Raw genomic sequence first — 21,540 nt, forward strand, 5'->3', positions numbered from 1 at the left:
GAAGGAGGGGGAGGAGGAGGGGGAGAAAAGGAAAAAAGAAACAGGGAAATTAAAAGATGTAAAACTATTGAAACAGTAAAATTTAGGGTCTAAAATTGATTTTTAAAGGGAAAAAGGAAGTTCAAGAAATAAAGTTCCTAAGAGAGCCTAAGTTAAAGGACAATCTACAATTTCTACACAACATCTGGTAAGGTGAAAAGAATTCAGATTTAGAAAAACAGAAACTGGTTTGAAAGCTATTAGTTGAATAATTTTAGCCAATTCATTTCTTCTGAGTTCCATTCTTTTCTTCTCAAGATGGACTCTCTCTAGCTTTCAGTGTGGGAGATGGAACCCAGACCTCATGTGTGCTAAGCACACACTCTACCACTCAGCTACAGCCCCAGCCCTGGAACATGTCTTGATACATACAGGGTTGTTGTGATTGCTGAATGGGGCAGTGTCCAGGCAAATGCACTGAAAATCACAAAGATGCTACGTCAGTTGTGCCTTTACCTAGTTTTTTACGCTAAGCAACAGTGATACCTCAAAGATTTCCTAGCCCCTGGTCTTCTAGATGCTCTTGCTCTTCTGAAGGAAAAAAACAAACAAACAAACAAACAAAAACAAAACAAAACAAAAAAACAACTGAGTCTTAGACCAAATTTCACATTTGTGTTCTTTGTTGCCCCCAATGAGGGACTTTCAAAAAACTTTCTCTGCCTAAGTGCTTGAAACCATCTTCTTAATCTAGGCTGTCCCAGGGAAGCAGAGTGAGGGGAAGAGTTCCCTGTGCAGACACTAAAATGACACTTAGGCTGTGTGCACAGGCCAGTCATAGTCCATTCAGCCAATTCAGCCAACACCTTATTTCATATGAGAGAACAGCTCCATTCTGAGCACTTACCATGGTCCTATTATAAGATATTTCCACTCCCAGTGGCATTAATGAGCCCATTCCTGGCCAAAACATTGTCATCCATTGTGTAGAGCACACTTACAGCTGTCTCTATTGACTTTGCCTGAACTACTTAATAAACAACATCAATAGTAACTTAAGAAATAGAGAATCAAACACAATTTAATATACTGGTTTCAAGTAATTGATTTTAAACATTTTTATCTTTTCTGTAATGTGTCTAGTAGACAGCCTTTTCCAGCTCCACCTGGATTCCCAATCCACCCACATATTCTCCCCCATGACAGTACCTCAAATTAACCTCATTTATTCTATCATTTTCTACCTGCTTTTTTCCCCCCCTTTCTGGAACTAGGAATTGAACTCGGAATTCTACTGAGCTACATCCTCATTCCTTTTTATTTTTTAAATTTTGACAGGGTTTTGCTAAGTAGCTGAGGTTGGCCTGAGACTTGGGATCCTCCTGCCTCTGCCTCTCAAGAATGTGGGATTGTTTGCATGACCATATCCTGCTTCTACAGAACTTTTGAGATTCTCCAGACTCTGGCAGATATTCTGCACCTTGCATTTTTCCTCTCCCTGGTTGATGTGTAGTTTTATACAGAATGACAGAGTGATGAGTGAGAGCTATTTCCTTAGACTTGTTTTTATAACTCTGGAAGAACAGAGCAGCATATAGTGGTTGCAGTGTGGGAACAAAAATAGAGTGCTCATTTTGGTTTGAGATGCTGGAAAATACTGTAACTTCTAAAAGCATATCTGTCTTTTAAAATTCCAGAGTTACTAACTGTGAAAGTTAGTAACTCGTAATCATTAAGTGCAAATACCAAGAATGAGTTTTGGCAAAATGTTGGCAAAAAGTCCCCTTTGACTCAGTTTTAGTTCTCTACCAGCCTTTGGTTCTATTGTCTCTGATTTCCCAGAGAAAATGAGCACCATGGTCCTATTATAAGATATTTCCATTTTCCATTTCCTCCTCCTCCTCCTTCTTCTTCTTTACTGGAGATTGAACCCAGGAGTGCTTAACTACTGAGCCACATCCCCAACCTTTTTTATATTTTATTTAGAGACATGATACTGCTGAGTTGCTCAGGCCCTTGGCAACTTGCTGTGGGTGGCTTTGAACTCACGAACCTCCTGCCTCAGTTTTCCAAGCAGCTTGGGATTGATTTCTTTAAAAAATTTCTTAGAATTATTGCCTATTTAAAAACAACCAGGGGAAAGGGCTCAGGGTGAGAAATATGGGGGATGACATGGACTAGCAACAAACTACCAATACCATAGAGGAGCCCCTAGATCTCATTAGCCTCAGCCTGGATGAGCAAATTTACATGAAGATAAGAAATGATTGGTGTTTTGAGGCAGATTACATGCTTATGACAACATTTAAATATGATCCTGGGCTATGTGGAAAAAAGATGTTACTACTATAGAAATCAATGAAAAAAGACTTATGAAGAGATATATAAGTCAATAAAGTCGAATACTCTAATGCTTTCTTGTCTGGGGAGATGGGGTTGTTCTCATTGCCCCTCTATTGAGAGTTGGTTGAAACAAATAATTGATTCTGTGTAGAAAATAGGAGACTTTGTACAATTGCCTCTTTAAAATGCACAAGATACTCAAAAGAGAAGCCTGCATAAGTTCTGATATTAAGAAATGGCCCAAGGATTCTTCCACCCTTGAGATGAGTTGATTTCAAATCATTTACAACTTCTTAAGCTCAATGCATTTTTTTCTCCAACATTTCCAAAATGTTGAACGCTTTTTCAAGAGTTAATCTCCTCCATTATTCTTGCAGACAAGTTTTGATGTTTTTTAAAATTAGATTTGATGTTTGCTTTTGTTTTCTTAAAAAAAAACAAGAAAGGAAATCTCAAAGTAATTAGATTCTGATGATAGAACATGAGGTGCTATGTAACTGGGATTTTCTTTTTTTAAATATAAGACTTCCTGGGCTATTCAAATCACATCACATCACATAAGTAAGCACTTAACACTGCCTACACATGCCTTGCTGTGTTAGGTTTCTGCAATACAAACACAGCATAACAGATTTATGTTTAAAGTATAGATATTGCAGAACACTGGAAAATGTACCAGACTCTAATCTTCAGGGTTAGAGATTTAAAAATGAAGGAGGCATATTTCCTGTCTTCCATGGGTCAACATCTAATTAAAGAGCAATATTAGATTATGAAGAATGTGCTAGGTAATTGCCATAGAAACTATATCATAGAGAAGAAGACAACATTTAGTGAAGGTCCAGCCTATGGTAATGCTGCAGTATGTCACATCACAAACCCACAGTGTGGATATGTAGAAGTCTTATTTTCCATTTTCAGATGAGATATCTAAGATGGAAGATGTTATATTTTTAACTATAACTATTAGTGCATATTAATTGAACAAATAAAGGGGTTTCACTGTGATATTTCCATGCATTCATATATTATACTTTGGTTATGCCAACCCTCCTTTTAATCCTCTTGTATTCTCCCCTCTCTCCCCTCCCTGAAGTCTCCTTCCCCTTTGCTAATGGCCCCTCTTCTACTTTCAAGTCATCTTTCTTTTGTTTGTTTCACATATGAGAGAAAACATGTGATACTTGTTTTTCTGCCCCTGGCTTGTATCACTTAACATGATGTTCTCCAGTTCCAGCCATTTTTCCTGCAAACGACATAATTTCATTCTTCCTTATGGATAAATAGTACTCCACTGTGTATACATATCATAGTTTACTTATCGGTTGATGGGCGCCCAAGCTGATTTCCATATATTAGCTATTGTGAATAGTGCCACAATAAACATGGGAATGCAGATATCTTGTTTGCATGCTGACTTTATTTCCTTTAGATAAATATCCAGGAAGAGTATAGCTGGTCATATGGTGGATCTATTTCTAATTTTTGAGGAACTTCCATAGTGGTTGTACTAATTTACATTCCCACCAAGGGTATATAAATGTTCCTTTTTCGCCACATATTTGCCAATCTGACTGGGAAGAGACAACATCTCAATGTAGTTTTGATTTGCATTTCCATGAAGGCTAAAAATATTGAGCATTTTCTCATATATTTGTTGGCTATTTGTATTGCTTTTGAGAAATGTCCATTTAGATAATTTGCTGTTATTTGACTACATTATTTGTTCTTTGGTTGTTTTTGAGTTCTTCACATGTTCTGGATGTTAATCCTTCTTAGATGAATAGCTGGCAAAGACTTTTTCCAATTCTGTAGGTTGTGTCTTCCCTCTGCTGTTTTCTCCACTGTGGAGAAGGTTTTTTTATTTTATGTAATCCCATTTGTCATTTTTTTGCTTTTGTTTATGCAGAAAAATCATTGCTATGTCAATATCTTGGAATGTTTATTCTATGTTCTCTTCCAATAATTTCAGTGTTTCAGCTCTTATATTAAAGTTTCTGACACATTTTGAGTTGATTTTTGCTCAGGATGAGAAGATAGGGGTCTAGAGTCAGTAGGCGAATACCCAGTTTTCCCAGCTGTCATTTTTTCAGCATATGTTTTTTGACAACTTTGTTAAGAATCAATTGGCTGCATGAATTTATTTCAGGGTACTTTATTCTATTCCTTTGGTTTATGTGTCTGGTTTTAGTCCAACACCATGCTGCTTTTGTTACTAAGTTCCACAGTATGTTCCTTTATTTAGAGAAGCTATCATGAATGGATTGCTTTCCTGATTTTTTTTTTCTCAGTAAGTTCATTATTGGTATATAGAAAGACTATTGATTTTTGTAGGCTGGTTTTGTATCCTGCTACTTTGCTGAATTTATTGAAAGCTCTAAGAGTCCTTTGGGTTTTCTAAATATAGAATCATATCATTTTTAAACAGGAATAATTCGACTTCCTCCTTTTGCATTTGTATCTCTTTTATTTTTTTCCTTTTGTCTAGTTTTTATAGCTGAAGTTTCAAGTGCTATGTTGAATAAGAGTGATAAAGAGTGGCCACCTTGACTTGTTCCTTATTTTATTTTTTGGAACTTAGGATTGAACCCCGGAGATGCTCCACTGCTAAGCTATATCCCTGGCCCTTTTAGTTTTTTGAAATTTTGGGGAAGGGTCTTGCTTAGATACTCAGGCTGGCCTTGGACTTGTGATGCTTCTTAGTCTGCCTCTTGAGTAGCTGAGTTCACAGCTGTATGTCACCATTCCAGGCATGGTTCCTGATTTTGGAGGAAATGTCTTCAGTTTTTCCCCATTCAGCATGATATTGTCATGAGCAGCCTTTATTATTGTTTTAGTCATCCATTTCACTGCTGTGACTTAAAGATTTGACCAGAACAACTGTAGAGGAGGAAAAGTTTGAGGGTGAGGGTTCATGGTTTCTAAGGTCTCAACCCATGGACAGCAGACTCCATTCCTCAGGGTTCCAGATGAGGCATGACATCATGGCCGAACATGAACGTGGCGGGCGGGGGGAAAGGGCTCACATGACAATCAGAAAGCAGAGAGAGAGAGAGACTCCTCTTGCCAGATACAAATATATACCCCAAAGCCACACCCTCAATTCCCACCTCCTCCCTACTACTTCAGTTAGCACTCCCTTAAATCCCTATCAGGGGATGAAGTCACTGATTGGGTTAAGACTTCTCACAACCCAATAATTCTCCTCTGAACCTTCTTTGCATTGTCTCATGTGTGAGCTTTTGGGGGTCTCCTCACACCCAAACCTTAACAAGTATATTGAGGTATGATCCTTCTACCTAATTTATTCAGGGTTTTATCATGAAGGTATGTTTGTTTATTTTATTGAGATACTGGGGATTGAATGCAATCCCCTCATGCACTGAACACTGAACTATATTCCTAGACTTTAAATTTTATTTCAAGTCGGGCCTCATTAAGTTGCCCAAGCTGGCTTCAAACTTGTGATCCTCCTGGCTCATTTCCCCTGCCCCCTACGCCCTGCAACAGGGAACTGGGATTACAGGTGTGAGCAACCAAGGCAGGCAGGGATATTGAAACTTATTAAAGGCTTTTTCTAAATTTATTGGTATGATCATGTGATTTTTATCCATGATTCTATTTATGTGCTCTATTTCATTTATTGAGTTATATAGGTTAAAACATATTTGGATCCCTGAGATGAAACCAACTGAATTATGTTGTATATGTTTTAATATGCTTTTGCATTTGATTCACATGTATTTTATTGATGATTTTTGCATCTGTGTTCATCAAGGATATTAGTCTGTAGTTTTTCTTTTTGTTGTGTCCTTATTAGGTTTTGGTAACAAAGTAATGCTGGCTTTGTAGAATGAGTTTGGAAGGGTTGCATCCTTTCTTATTTTATGGAATAGTTCGAGGAGCATTAGTATTAGTTCTCCTTTAAAATCTGGTAAAATTTACCAGTAAATTCATCTCATCTTGGACTTTTCTGTGTTAGAAGATTTTTTATTATTGCTTCAATCTCATTATTTGTTATTGACCAACATAGTTTTTTAATATATACTTGGTTCAATTTTAGTAGGTCATATGTTTGCAGAAATTTGTCCGTTTCCAATTTATTGATCTATATATTTTTAAAAAATATTCTCTAATGATCCCATGAATCCCAGTGGCATCTCTTGTAATATCCTCTTTTTCGTGTGTAATTTTATTTATTTGAATGTTCTTTCTCTTTCTTTTGGTTAGTATAGCGAAAGGATTGTCAATTTTGTTTATCTTTTCAAAGAACCTACTCTGTTTCATTGATCTTTTGTATTGTTCTCTTAGTCTTGATTTCATTTATTTCTGCTCTGATCTTTATTATTTTCTTCTTCCTACTGATTATGGATTTAATTTGTTCTTGTTTTTCTAAGACCTTTAGATGCATCACTGGGTTATTTTTTGAGATCTCTGTTATTTTATTGTATGTGCCCATTGCTCTAAATTTCCTTTTTATTCCACTTTAGCTGTATTACCCATAGTTGGATATGTTATTTCCAGTTTTTTTTTAATCCAGGAATTTTATTTTCCCTGTGATTTCTTTAATCACCCAGCATTTGTTCAATAGAGTATTGTTCAATGTGCAAGTGTTTGTATAGTTTCTGTAGTTTCTCATGCTGTGAATTTGTAGTTTCACTACATTGTAATCTGATAAAATGAAAAAATATTTGAATTGTTTTGTTAAGATTTGCTTTACACTCTAATATATGATCTATTTGGAAAAAAATTGGATGTGCTGATGAAAAGAATGTGAATTTGCAGCTGTTAGAATAATCTATAGATGTTTGTTAAGTCCATCTGATCTCTAGTGTACTTCAAATGTGGTGATTCTTGTTATGTTTTGTCTGGATGATCTATGTATAGGGGAGAGTGAGACACTGATGTCATCACTATTATTGTACTGGAACATTTCTCTCCCTTAATGTCCAGTAATGTTTGTTTTATATAATTGGGTGCTTTGACATTAAGTATATATGTATTTATAATTGTTATTTCTCCATGAGTAATTGTTCCCTTGATCAATATATAGTGACATTCTTCCGTTTTTTTCTGATTTTTGGCTCAAAGTCTTTTTTTGTGGTCAGATATAAACATAGTTTCTCTTGCTTGTTTTCAGATTCCATTTGCATAGAATATCACTTTCCATCCTTTTCCTTTGTTTTCATAAGTTTTTACTGGTGAGGTGAGTTTCTTGCAGGCAGCATATTGTTGAGCAATTTTTTTTTCTTAATTCAAGCAGCCAGTCTGAGTCATTTAATTAGAGAATTAAGACCACTTAATTCATGGTTTTTATTATTATTGAGAGGTAACACTTTCCTGTCGTTTTGTTGTTCTTTCTTCTAGTTGTTTTGAACATTCTATTTCTTCTTCTTTCATACATCTTAGAGTTTTGATGGTTTACTCTGTTTTAATTATGGTTGATTCTTTACTAATTCTCATTTGCTTATCTACTCTTCTAGTGAAATTTATTTTTTCCCCATGTTCTCATGTTTATCCTCCTCTCTGGATGTAGGATTTTTTTTTTTTTTTTTAGTAACTTTTGTAATACTGGTTTAGTGGTCATGAATTCTCTCAATTGGAAGTCCTTGCTTCTGTTCTGATTCTGAAGGATAACTTTGCTGGACTTAGTAACCTAGGTTGGCAGTTACAGTCTTTCAGGGCTTTACATACATCATTCCATGTTCTTCTGTCCTTTAGAGTGTCTGTTGAGAAATATGCTGTTCTTTTGATGGGTTTGTCTTTAAATAATTTGGCACTTTGCTCTCATTCTTAATATTTTTTGATGTGTGTACTTTTGGAAGTTTAATTGCAATATATCAGAGAAATGTCTTTTCTGATCATGCTTATTTGAGGTTCTTCTAAATGCCTCCTATAACTGGGTATTCATAACTTTCTCGAGATTTGGAAAAATTTTCTGCTATTATTCTCTGAATAGATATTCTATTCCCTTAGCCTGCATCTCTCCACCCTTATTTAAACCACTTATCCTTATGTTTGGTGTTTTAATAATGTCCCTGAGATCTTCTGTCTTCTATTTAATCTTCTTCATTTTTTTCTTTTTGGCGAGACTTTCACCAATAGATCTTTTAAATATTTATTTATTTTTTTCAGTTTTCGGCGGACACAACATCTTTGTTTGTATGTGGTGCTGAGGATCGAACCCGGGCCGCACACATGCCAGGTGAGCGCGCTACTGCTTGAGCCACATCCCCAGCCCCAGATCTTAAAATAGATCTGACTTATTGAGCTATCATTTCCAAGACTTCTATTTGATTCTTTTTCAGAATCTCTATCTCTTTATTTAATTGCTTTTTAATATCCAGAATTGTCTCCCTTAATTTATTTATCTGGTTAATTGTATCCTCTTGCAATTCATTAATCTTTTCAACAATTATTCCTTTGAATTCTTCAACTAGCACTTCATACACTGCTATCTTTGAAATCGATTATTAGAGAGTTATGAAGTCTAGGAGATGTCATGTTGCCTTTTTTCATTTTTTAAAATGTTTACATGTTGAGATTTTCACAGCTGGTGGGATGGATATCTCTTCTGTTTTTATGCAAAGACCTTCTTATTAAGCAGCCTTCTCTTGATCATGAGCCCTGGGATATTAGCTTATTGTATAGTGTTGAGTTTAATTCCAATTGGACATTGTAGACTCAGGAAAGTTTGATTATTTGATTTGAGTTATACAGCAGAACCCTGATTTAGTCATAGGTTCACTTACAAAATTTCACAGGTTTTGAGTCAAATGTTTTTCCAGAGGGAACAGTTGGAAATTCAGCATTTCTCAAGGAAATGTCAAGTATTTCTCATTGTCTTCAAAGTCCTTAATCTGGTTCCAGTAATTAATATGTTCTCAATGTAAATGGCTGCATTTATAGTCAATAAACATGATTTAAGTAATTGTGGTAAAATTAAACTTGCCTTAACAATTCAAATGCATAATCACATATTTCCACAATATTTCCCAACATAAAAAATTTCCCATGTGCAAAATCATATTATTAAAATGACTGAAGTATGGCAAGATAGCAAAGATAATTGGATTTATTCTTGTGCTTGCATAAATGTTCTGTTGATAGGCCAGTCATGTTCGAATGAGTGATCAAATAAATACATATACAATTCACAAATTATTATAATTATATCCCTCAAAGTTTGCTTTTTCTTTTCTTCTTGAAAAATTACTCATTTATGTTATTTCTGCTCAAACTATGAAATTTACTTATTCAAGAATCTACTGCATTTGAGCTATTTTAGAAGGAATTGACAAATTAATTCTGTCATTTATCTTAAAGTTTCTACTGATCAAATCTTCCTCAGACTTAGGAGCAGGTCTGTTTCTGACATTGTCAGAAATCTAACACTGAAAACCTCATGGCGTTTAGATACAGTCACCTTTTGTTTAGTGGATGATGAGCAAGAGATAGGGAATAGCCTCCAGCTGTGATATCCTAACATCACATTGGGAGGTTTGAATCAGCATAGTGGGAGTTTTTATACTCTGTACATACTACAAAGAGGGTCCCTCTTGATCCTCTTGAATAGGTTCTTAAACATCAGCATATCACTAGCAGGGATTGCATTGTGTATTGAATTCTGATGACTGAGATGTCTGCCTTCCTTTTCATATATTTCTTTGTGAATGTGTTGCTGATATGCAGAACGCTCTAAAACACTCTGGATTCTCTTGTCCAGTTTTAAGGGCAGCATTGATCTCTCAATAAACTGTGACTTTTGAAAGTGTTATTTTCTTTAATTCTTTAAATGAAAAGTCATTTTACAAAGACAACATTTTTTTTCTCTCACAGAAGACTAAATATTTTACCCATTTGATATCCATTCTTTTAGTAAATAAAGTTATGTGTTGGCCATCACAGTGGAATACCCATTTTGTTAGTCAATATTGATATGATTCTTAACTTGTCTGTCCTTTTTCATGGTCACTAGAGCAGATTTTATGTTATAAACACTGATCCAATTAGCAAAATGAAATACTTCTGAATTCAAATACCTAAAGACTTTGTGTGTGTGTGTGTGTGTATGTGACTAAAGTAACATTAATTGCTTAACTTTTAGAAAGATGGATTTTAATTTTCAACAGATACTTGATTATCAAAAAGATGTCAGTAAGAAGAGGGACATTCTAGAAAAAAATGGGCTGGTCAGATTAACTTCATTCAATCACACTGTTATAGTTCATAAAAAAAGGTAAAATATCATAGTATAGCTCTTGCTTTAGATAATCTAAAAAAAGACAAAATAGCTTGGGTTGCCAGGTTTTGAGCATGGTAATTAAGAAACTGATTTATAAAGCAGAGAAAGAATTCATGTCACTACCCAACACAAAGCAAATCTTCCAATGTGGAATTATTTCCATCTTGTTCTTAATCTGATAGAATGCTTAGTCCAGATCCCTGTCAAGTCAAATAACTTACGCAACTATTCATCCATTCAGCTCCAAGGCAAAAGATTAGTAATTCATATTTGCTTCATGAAAGTATGATCATAAAAATATCTGGACATATGTTGACCATCAAAATCAGGTACTGTATCTTTTCCTCAGAATTAGTTTAACTGATTAAATGTGTTCAATATATTGCAGCATTTACATTTATAAATTCATTTAGTTCAGCATGCTTTTTTTGGGCATATTTTTTGTTTATTAAAAAAGCCTGGTTAGAATTATGCTTTGTATTAAAAAATTTGAATTTGAAGTGTTTTCCTAGTTTTGAATTGAGGATTCATTTTCCTAGTTGAGCACAAAGCCATAGCGATTCTACGAGAAGCAGAGTACCTTCTGAGGACTATATATGGTACAAAATGCAACAGAACACTCATTTATTCCATGATTTCCAAATGTGGAGGAAAACAAGGAGCTACTTAGCTCTATTTTATAAATTCTCTCTGATGCCTATGCAGTCATGCTTCTGTTGATAGTTGGCTATTGTTACCATAAATGACTTGTGCTGGTGACTGGGGAGTAAAGGAAGAACTTTATGTGGGTACATGCCACGATCTCCCATCCTGCTGCATGTTAAGGTAGTGTGACTTAGTGTCAATATCCACCTGAGATTTGAGGTGACCACTGTGCATGCCCATACCTGTTAGCTTCTCCAAAACAGAGGAAAGAGCATTGGTGGGATCTGTGGTAAGAGATGCCATATAAGATGAGTCAGGATTTCACAAATTACCCTGCCTATCAGTCTTCTTTTTTATTTTATTGACAACATTTCATTGTCAGCCTTCCCAGCCATAAGTTTTGGTTAGAACTGAGACAGAGAATCTCAACTGACATTGATAAGGAAAGAAATAGTAGAGAGAAGGCATAGAGCCAGTGTATAGAAGAAAAAAAATCACATAGAACCTGGGGGTGTAGCCCAGTGGTAGAGTACTCAGCATCTGGGAGGCCCTGCTTCCATCTCAAGCCCTGTTTAAAAGAATCACAGCTGGGGGTGGTGGTGCACACCTGTAATCCCAGTGGTTTAGGAGGCTGAGGCAGGAGGATCTTGAGTTCAAAGCCAGCCTCAGCAATGGTGAGGTGCTAAGCAACTCAGTGAGACCCTGTCTCTAAATAAAATACAAAATAGGGTTGGAGATGTGGCTCAGTGGTTGACTGCCCCTGAATTCAATCCCCAGTACGAAAGAAAGAAAGAAAGAAAGAAAGAAAGAATCACATAGAACTTAAAAAAGTCTTTTGGGAGGCTGATGTGGGAAGATCATGAATTCAAAGCCAGTCTCAGCAAAAAAGTGAGGCACTAAGCAACTCAGTGAGACCCTGTCTGTAAATGAAATGCAAAATGGGGCTGGGGATGTGGCTCAATGGCCTAGTTCCCCTCAGTTCAATCCCTGGTACACCCCTGCCCCCACAAAAAAGTCATGGTTTATGGTCAATGTCTCAGGATCTGGAGAGAGATATTTTAAAATTACAGAAAATTCTTTTAACGTTTCAGCCTTAGTAGAACTATAGAAAACAATCAGTAAGTAATTTCATAGATCACTACTTGCATATTCACACTTTCATGTATTTGTTGGAAATGAAATTTAAAAATGTGTCCTTCTTCAATTATATCATGTAATGAATTTTTTTTCTTGCTGACCTACTCCAAGAGCTAGAGGATATTCTCATGAGGTTCAGGTCTTTGGTAGTTGTTTGTAGTGGCTGTTGTGGGGGCACTGTTCCATTACCTTCTAGGATGGTGCCCCTTATTTCTGTAGCTAATGGGAGCATTGGAGGCTGAGGATTCTCACCTAAGTCCCTCTGTGGGACTTGCCCTAGATCACCAAGAGTCACCTAAGCCGAGGTCTCATACCAGGGTTTTGCCCTTCCTCTCTGCTATCCAACTCTCCCCAACAGCCCATATCCACTGAAGGGAAGGTCTCTGTCTGCCTTCCAGGGACAATTCTGAAGAGTCCCCTCAGCTCCAGGGCTTTTTACAGATTTGGCTTAGGCCTTTTTGAAATTGTGTCACATTTCTGTCCCTTTTCTGTTCTATTTCCTTCCCTTCCAGTAGACATAGTGAGCCAATAACCCAGCTACATCCAAATCTTGTTTCAGGGTCTCCTTTCTTGCAGTATTGCTGATGTAAACTTGGTCTGACTAGGTGTGATTCATTCTTGTTGACCAGAGCTATCCTTTTAGGTCTAGTTACATGCACAGTGCAGTGGGGTTTAACTCTTGAGCTCCTAAGAGTACAGGGTATAAAAAAATATACCCTCATGTACAGTCACTTCTCTGGCATAGTATATTAAAAGTTCTCCAGTTGATTACATGCTGTGCAAAACCAGCTCTTCTCCAAACTATGGGCATATATTTATTTAATATTTATGGTGGGTATTATGGTTTGGAAATGAGGTGTCCCCCTAGATCTTCTCTTAATGCGCAATATTCAGAGGTGAAATGATTAAATTATACAAGCTGTAACCTACTCTGGCCATTCTACTTTGAATGGATTGACTGGGTGGTGACTGTTGGCAGGTGTGTGGAGGCTGGGGCAGGTGGGTCGCTGGGGCAGGTGGGTCGCTGGGGCAGGTGGGTCACTGGGGCTGTGCCCTGCAAGGATGCATCTTTCCTTCCCTCACTCTGTCTCTGCTTCCTAATCACACCATGAGTTGAGAAGTTTTCCTCTGCTGGGCCCTTCATTCATGATATGCTGTCTCACTTTGGGCCCAGAGAAATATGAAAGACTGAGACTTCTAGGACTGTGAGTCAAGTTAACTTTTTCTCCTCTATGTTACTCTTGTTGAGTATTTGGGTAACAGCAATACAAAAGCTGACTAAAACAATGGGCTTTACTTTGGGGTTCCTGGTTTCCATTTTTGTGACCAAACCTTATTTAAGACCTTAAAAATCCACTTCAAAGGAGTCTCACCTATGAAATCACCAAAAACTAAACCAAAACAAAACAAAGCAAAAAGAAAAAACAAACAAAACCCCCCCACAAAAAACCCAAACAAAAAATCAAACACGGTATAAAACTCTTTCTTTTGTAATGTTCCTTGGATTTTATTAAGATTTGCTTACCTACCTGCCCCCCCCCCACAGGTTTTGAAGAAATGAACTCTACGAGGCCATCAGTGATCCTGATCGACTCTATTCAAATCAGCATAGCCATGAGGGTCCTCAAGTGTGAAAGAAGAGGCAAAGAAGCAAAGGAGAAACTGGCAGTTTCCTTTGAATAAATAATCAAATCAATTGAATAACAACAGTAACTGAGCTGTGCTTACCAACAATATTTACTATTATAAAGACAAAAGTTTAAATAAAAATACTATCAAAGATATAATTTAAGCAACGATAGACTCAGCTCCAGTTATACTTTCTTCATTAGAAACTTTGAACAATTTTTTTCTTTTTTTTGTATGAAAGTTACAATTTCAATACTAGATATTATCTATTGTACTTTGAGACTGTCCTTTTAGAATGTACAATTGTGAAATAACCTAAGAACTGCACAAAATATGGACGGCTTCACAAATTTGCATGTCATCCTTGTCCAGGAGCCATGCTAATGTGTGCCTTGTTCCAATTGTAGAGTATGTGCTGTCGAAGTGAGTAACTGAAAAATTCTTTTCCGCAACTTTATAGAGATCCTTATAATTTTTTTCTTTTGCTAGTCATACATATATTAAGACATATTTTTCCCTGGGCATAGTCCTTTTCCTAGATGATAGCATAATATTTTATTATTATGGAGTTGTTCACATATATTCCCACATCCTCCACTGTCTGTTCCTTGGACAACTTTCACTCTTTCTGGGCTTTGCCTTGGTCAACTTGCCTTCCACAACTCTGTCTTTACCTCATTAGCTATTGGAGTTAAATATCAATGTTTTAACTTTTTTTTTTTTACTTTTATAGATCCTTACGTTTTAATATAGAATCTCTGCTCCTCTACAATATAATTTGTCATTTTTCAAATATCGATTGCTTCTTTTCGGAATTATCACCAGTTGATGTGCATCCATTTTGGCAAATTGCATGTACTGGATCAGAATTGTTGGTGAATGTCAAAAATGTACAGTAGATTAATGTACATTGGTATTTCATGGAGAAGGATTTTTTTTTAAAACACATGCACGCTCTTTTTTTCCTTTGTGCACACACTGTTAATTTTGCGTAAAATTCTCTTCCTTACGTTATGCAGCTGGCAAAATAAAACCCAGTTTATATATGACTACTTTCTTGAAGCTTCCTGACACCTCTCCAGGTCCCCAGCTCTTATTTATTGCACCATCTCTGCACTGAGTGTATGTTGTTATGATGCCAGCTACCTCTTGAATTATAATAATAATTATTACGCAAATATGGTTTTACTTGTCTCTTCCTAAGATTCTTGAAAAGAAAATTTTCACACCTGTCATCTTTGTATTTCTAGTTTCTAGTCTAGTGCGGAGCATAGATTACATGATCCATAAGTGTTGGCAGAATCTTAAGTAAGGATATGTCTATTTAAAGATGGTGAATGGAACCATCTCTGTTATGTGGCAAACGCCAAGATGGGTTACATTCTCATGATGGCAAGGGTCACAAAAATGAATGGAAATCACTCTGAATTAGTTGATAAATACTATTATTTAAAAAAATGCCATAAAGAAAACCAGTTGATTGAAAACTGGCTGTTGCATGTTGTAAACAAATTATTATCTTTGTTCTGCATATACTGTTGGAAACTCCTACTGAAAAATTTAGAAATATCTAAGATAGAAATAGAGGATAGAAAGTTATAAAAGAGTAGATAAAATTTAAAAATTCATTTTCCAAATGGGACATGTTTAAATTCAGGGACTGCTTAATGGGAATAGTATTCATATTTTTACAGATGTCAATGCTTTCCTGTTTCTAGAAGTAATAGATTTGTGCATATAATGGCTCTCATTTTCTCAGGTTTAGCTCTTTGCTTGACTTTTCTGTTCTTTCCATGAGGAGACTGCTCACAGCAGGAGAATTCCATGCTGAGAAACTGACAACACCCGCTTATCTTTCAATGGGATTCTAATTCATTAAAAAATAAACCAGGGCTTCATTCTCATAATTATAATTCTCCACATGAGTCATGGACCATAAGGTGCAATCTCAAGCTTGTCTTTAATTTTGGTGAAGCAATGTTATTCTAATTCATGAAAGGATTCAGGAGATGGTGGCTATTAAATTTATTTTGGCTGCATGATAGGATTTTGTAGCTGGAAACAACTTTTTATGTCACTAAACAGACTTCCTCGTTTTATAGATGAGCAACCAGAGATCTGCGGACATTTCATTCCTGACTCAAGGTTAAAGAGATGGCACTGAGCTCAGTGATCTTTCTACTACAACAAGTTGATTTGGATATAGTTTCTCCCTTATGGTTCATGTGCTGGAAAATTGATTCCTGGTATGGGGGTGTTTAGAGGGTGGAACCTTTTAAGAGATGGGGTTCTAGAAGAAGTAAACACATCACCCTCATGAGGGTGATGATGCTATCTTTTGGGACTGGGTCAGGTCTCCCATATGAATGGGTGGTTATGAGCTCATATTCCTCAGGTTACTCTCTTGCTTCTTTACTTACCATGTGATCTCTCTTTATCCTCACCAATCCTCTCTTTCACATGTTCCTCCCATGCAATGCCATCTGACCCTCAACAGAGCCAAGCAGATGCTCATGCCATGTTCTTGGACTTCCAGAACTAAACAAACCTCTTTTCTTTAAAAGTGTCTAACCTCAGGTATTTTTTTCTAGCAACAAAATGGATTAAGACAATCATACAGCTTTTATTTCTTATTGAACCCTGAGAAAGGCTGAATTCTTTAGAAGTTATGCCCAAATGTATGAATTATTCCCATCATGACTGTGTTTTCCTCTCCCTCTGTGTAAACAAAATAATGGACACCAAAGATGGCCTTTTCCCATGAGACTTCAGAATGATATTTTATATGATAAAATGAATTTTACAGATGGAATTCAGATTTTGGACCTTAATATAGGAAGATTTATAGGAAAAGTATAAATACATGAGTCTTGAAGACTAGAAGAGAAGGGCAGAGCAGTAAGTCAGAAAGATGAGATGGAAGAAGACAAGGAGACATCCAAAGTCCCAGAAGGACCTGACACACCATTGTTGACTTTGAAGATGGAAGAAGGAAGGCATGAGCCAAGGGATGCTGCGAGCCTTTAGAAGCTTGGAAAGGAAAGGAATGTGCTGTATACTGGGTCCTACAGAAGAAAAACAATGTAGGCTTTGTGAGAGTCAAAGGAAAGAAACCGAGACCACAAATAACTGATCTCATAATTTGTCAATGTAGTAACAGGACACGGTATGTACCCTCTAGCTGCACCTGCCTCTCCTCCACCTTCACATCCTCCCTGAAGTCACCATCACCATTGCCTTCATCAAGGTCATTGCTCCATGGTGGCCATCATCACCATCACCACCAGATTGTCCCCTTGCCCTGGGTGCCTATCAATCGGAGCACTGGGCTAGATGCTTCACACCCACTGCCCCCAACCATTAGTTCTTTGCAACAGTTCTGCCATGTGGGTACTATTAACTCTTTCTGACAACCTAGGTAACTGAGTTGTAGAAAAGCAAGCAAATTTTTTTGTGGGTTACATAGATAGGAAGTGTAGGACCACCTATCTCTAGGTAAGAAAGGATATCAAATTTGTGGGTAGGCAAAAGTCATAATACTTTATTGTTATTTTTTTTATGAATGATCTAAAGAGAAAAAGAAGAATAAGGAGAAGAAGAAGGAGGAAGAGGAAGAGGAGGAGGAGGAGGAGGAGGAAGAGGAGAAATAAAAAAAATAGTGCCTCTCTGCCTTGATACACTTGATACACTCTGGCATGTGGGAAAGAGAATATCAGCAGCATTTAGCAACAGAGGAAGATAAAATAGGTATTTATAAATAAGAAATTAAAAAAATATTTTATACATAGACATGAAATGAGCACAGTATTTTGAGTGATGGCATTTCGTGATAGTGTGCAGTGTGACTCAACATTTCATCTATAGACTTAGAGATTATTAAGATTATCCTAGGTGAGTTTCCAAAAGCCTTTGCTGCTTAGATAAGGAGATCTTCTAATCTCTTCATTATCTGATCTAGAATGGAGTTCAGGTAAGCTAAGCACTGCAGTATGCTTACATCATCTGAATAAATCGGCTGAAAATACGCATTGTGGTCTCAGAATGTAAAAAGATGCTGGGGATAGATGCTTACTGATAACCATTTGATGGAAATAATAAACCTGTAGATGGCAGAGAGGTCTGCAGGCCTGTGAGTCTGTGCTACAATATTAGGGTGCCAGGTGGGGATTGCCAGGAGAATCCAAAAGAAATGGTGAGATTAGTGGAGGTTAGAAAGGAGGCCTGGGAACAGCTGAGGTCAGGGAATCTTGGAAAGCAAAAAAAACAAAACAAAAAAAACAGGGCAGAAAAGAGGCTCAGAGGGCTGGAGATGTGGCTCAAGCGGTAGCGCGCTCGCCTGGCATGCGTGCGGTCCAGGTTCGATCCTCACCACCACATACAAACAAAGATGTTGTGTACGCCGAAAACTGAAAAATAAATATTGAAATTCTCTCTCTCTCCTCCCTCCCCCCCCCATTAAAAGAAAAAAGAGGCTCAGAGAAACAAAACACTAGGAAAGAGGGATAAAATAGACCTAGAAAAAGGAGAGAAAACTGGAAATACTCAAAACAGTTTTTGGAAAAATAAAAGACATCTTAAGAAAAAGAAAAAAAATTGATGTTTGGGGTTATAGTGTTTAGGATGAGCTATTAAAATTCCAAGGTCATGTTTTAATGCTCTGTTTCCATTTTTAAAGGGTTCAGTTCTTATGTCACGTGAAAATATTTAACCAATTTAACATTTGTTGAGCAAAGAGTTTAAATTTTTTGGTTTCCAGTTCACTTTGTTCTTTGAAGAAAAGAGCTGGGATTTGGTTCTCGTTCTTCCTGACACCCAGGACCAGTTGTTTTTAACACTAAGGGTAGTTTGAAGATATCCACAATCTATACTTGTGTCTGTTTGGTCAGGATAACTAAATATTTTCATGTGCATCCTGAAATCCTGAGTTGAAGCCTTTGTAAAAGTAAGGAAGGGATCAGAGGGTGGTGCTCACACTCCTAGGCAAAGGTGATTGGCTCATAGTCAGGGCTCCCTCTCTTTCAGAGAGCAAGGCATTATCCTGTTCCTTGGTGTCTATAAGAGATGTAGGAGAGCATATCTATAATATGTCTATAAGAGATGTCTATAAGACATATAGGTGGGGTGGGCAGGCTGTTTGGCTCTTAGTGCATCACGCCCATCTCCAGTGTTGCAGGACCCTTTGGCAGAGCTGGGTGGGAGTTCACATTGTTTTGGGCCATCTCACCAACAGCAGTGCTGCTGTGAGTTCCCAGACACCAGATCTTCCCACTCAATGGCTTCAGTGCCGATCTGGTCCACGCACATTTCATGGGGGTGACTTCCCATAAGTGGTTTCTCCCAGTTTGGGATGGTCAAGAGGAACTGAGAAATCTCAACAGACACGGGGTGATGTCAGACAAGGCAGGTTGGGGAAGCCCAAGTGTGGATGGCAGAGAACACTGGCTTCACTCCTGCTCGCTGCCACAACTTGGAATGGACACTGGCAGGAGCACCCTGCCCGAAATGTCAGGTCCAGAAATGTACTACAAAGGCTATAAATGGAAAAAAAATGTGCTTTTTCTATTGACTTGCTTGTATAAATAGCTTAGAGATGTTTTCCAAGTGCAAATCCCTAACACTTTTAAGTTTTTATTTCACCCAGTAGGAAGAAAATACTCATTAAAGGATCTACAGACCCCAGCTTCTTGGCAGGAATTTTCAGCTCATTACATGGTAATTAATACTAATCTATATGCTTAAAAAAAAAGAAAAAAGAAAAAAGCAACCCCTTTTCTTTTTTCCAATTTTTATATTGCTGCTCTGCCAGACAGCCAATAAAAGTAAAACAGAATCCTTTGTGCTTTTTAAGAGAGTATAAGGCAAATAAAAATTTCATGCCTAGAGTAAAGAGATCTATACATTTTTAGATTCTTGATGATAAAAGTTTATTATTATTTGCAAAATTACTACCATCACTAAAACACTTTGCAACAACTGGAGACCCCCACAACCAGTAAAAATGCAAATAGCAGTAGGAATTGGAAAACTCTTTAAATCTTCTTTTTTAGATACTATTTTATCTGGATTTGATTACTTAACAATGTGAATTCACTAATGAAGATAATATTTGGTATTATCTCTGATATTAGATAGACTAGGCTCATGATGGAATTTAAAAGCTTGGTTTCTAATGATTATTCCACACTATACCATACAGAATAAATGTGAGATAAATACCCTCGTTCATGTTAATGTGAAATTTATAGCATTTTAGCCATATTTCTGCATGCATATTTTTGGAAAAGTGTAACAATTTGGAAAAGAGGAAAGAAAAGATATGGCTTTCATTTTCTTAAGATCTTAGGAAATATTAATGATGATGACTCTGGTGATAAACATGAAGAAATATGTAAGAATAGCCATAGAGGGACTGGTTAGAAAAGAGATGCACACTAAGTACCTTCTCTAAATAAGGCACGGGACATGGACACCACACTTGTGAATTTATATACTATTGAAAGGACATGATCATACATTAAAATTTCACTTCATGGAAAAATTGAATGTATGCAAACTTTCCCAAGTTCGGAATTTATTAAAATCTTATATGTTTACAAAGAAGGGCAGGTGGAGTGGCTGGTAAATATTTCATTGCTATGTGTGGCTCCACTTTAATTGGGAAAAGAAGGACCTGCCATCTTTTGTTAAGACCAGGTGTGCTGCTGTGCCAGTCCTGGGTTAGTGATATGTCCTTTCATGCATTGTGACTGCTGTCCACTCCACTGTGTCTTGGGAATGGTATTGTGCAATTCACAGACACTGCCGTTTAGTCCAGTGGAAGACATAAAGAAGTATATAGACACATGGAAAAGGGGAAGACATGCAATGAGAGAGTCATATACAGTATGTTTACAAAGTAGAGAGAAGGGAATGGGACCCAACTTTGAAAGTAATAAGACAATCATAAGGAACTGTCATCTGAGTTGACTTATGTAGACAAGTGGAAGTTAGCCTCAGAAATTATTGGTGAATGTGGGTGATTATTAGAGGAAAAGGATATACAGGTAGAGGAAGAGGTTATGCAAAGGCGTGGAAAGGAAGATGTAGTTTGGCTAGTCTGGAATGCAATTAGGGATGAGGCTGGAGAGGTTCTTAGAACTGTTCTAAGGAGTTTGAACCAAGCCAAGTATACATACTTCCTTTATAGGCTCTGTGTCTGTGATATGTCCAAATTTCTATTTTATAAGAATCACTTTGGAAGCAATGGAGGATAAATGGCAGGGTGTGGAGCAGAGGCAATGTAAGACATCATGTGGATCAAAATTGAAGCAGCAGAAATGAAAAAGAAAAAGTTAACTGAGTGACCTTTATGCAGAAGTGAACAAGTCCTCATGACAGGTTAGTTTGAATTTGGGAAAAGAAGAATCGTGGATGAAGATTAATGTATGATTATACGGAGAGATCAGAATAAACAATTGGATGTGGGTACTGAAGGGCAGAGAAGATTTTATTATTATAACCATTACATTTTAGACTTGAATTGTATTCAGTGAAGGCTTAACTCAGTAGATCTGAATTTTTCT

The 21,540-nt window shown here is 36.8% G+C and overlaps 1 non-coding gene and 1 pseudogene across 1 annotated transcript; one reads left to right on the top strand and one right to left on the bottom strand.

The window, feature by feature from the left end:
• Positions 1-2,139: 2,139 nt before the first annotated feature.
• LOC107142336 lies at positions 2,140-2,450 on the top strand (annotated as a pseudogene).
• An 11,855-nt stretch (positions 2,451-14,305) lies between these two features.
• LOC125610609 lies at positions 14,306-14,409 on the bottom strand. The gene has a single exon (XR_007340611.1). It is a non-coding gene; the product is annotated as a U6 spliceosomal RNA (small nuclear RNA).
• Between the last annotated feature and the right edge of the window lie 7,131 nt (positions 14,410-21,540).

The sequence above is a fragment of the Marmota marmota genome, unplaced genomic scaffold (genome assembly GCF_001458135.2).
Source record: "Marmota marmota marmota unplaced genomic scaffold, marMar, whole genome shotgun sequence".
NCBI classification, from domain to species: Eukaryota; Metazoa; Chordata; class Mammalia; order Rodentia; family Sciuridae; genus Marmota; species Marmota marmota.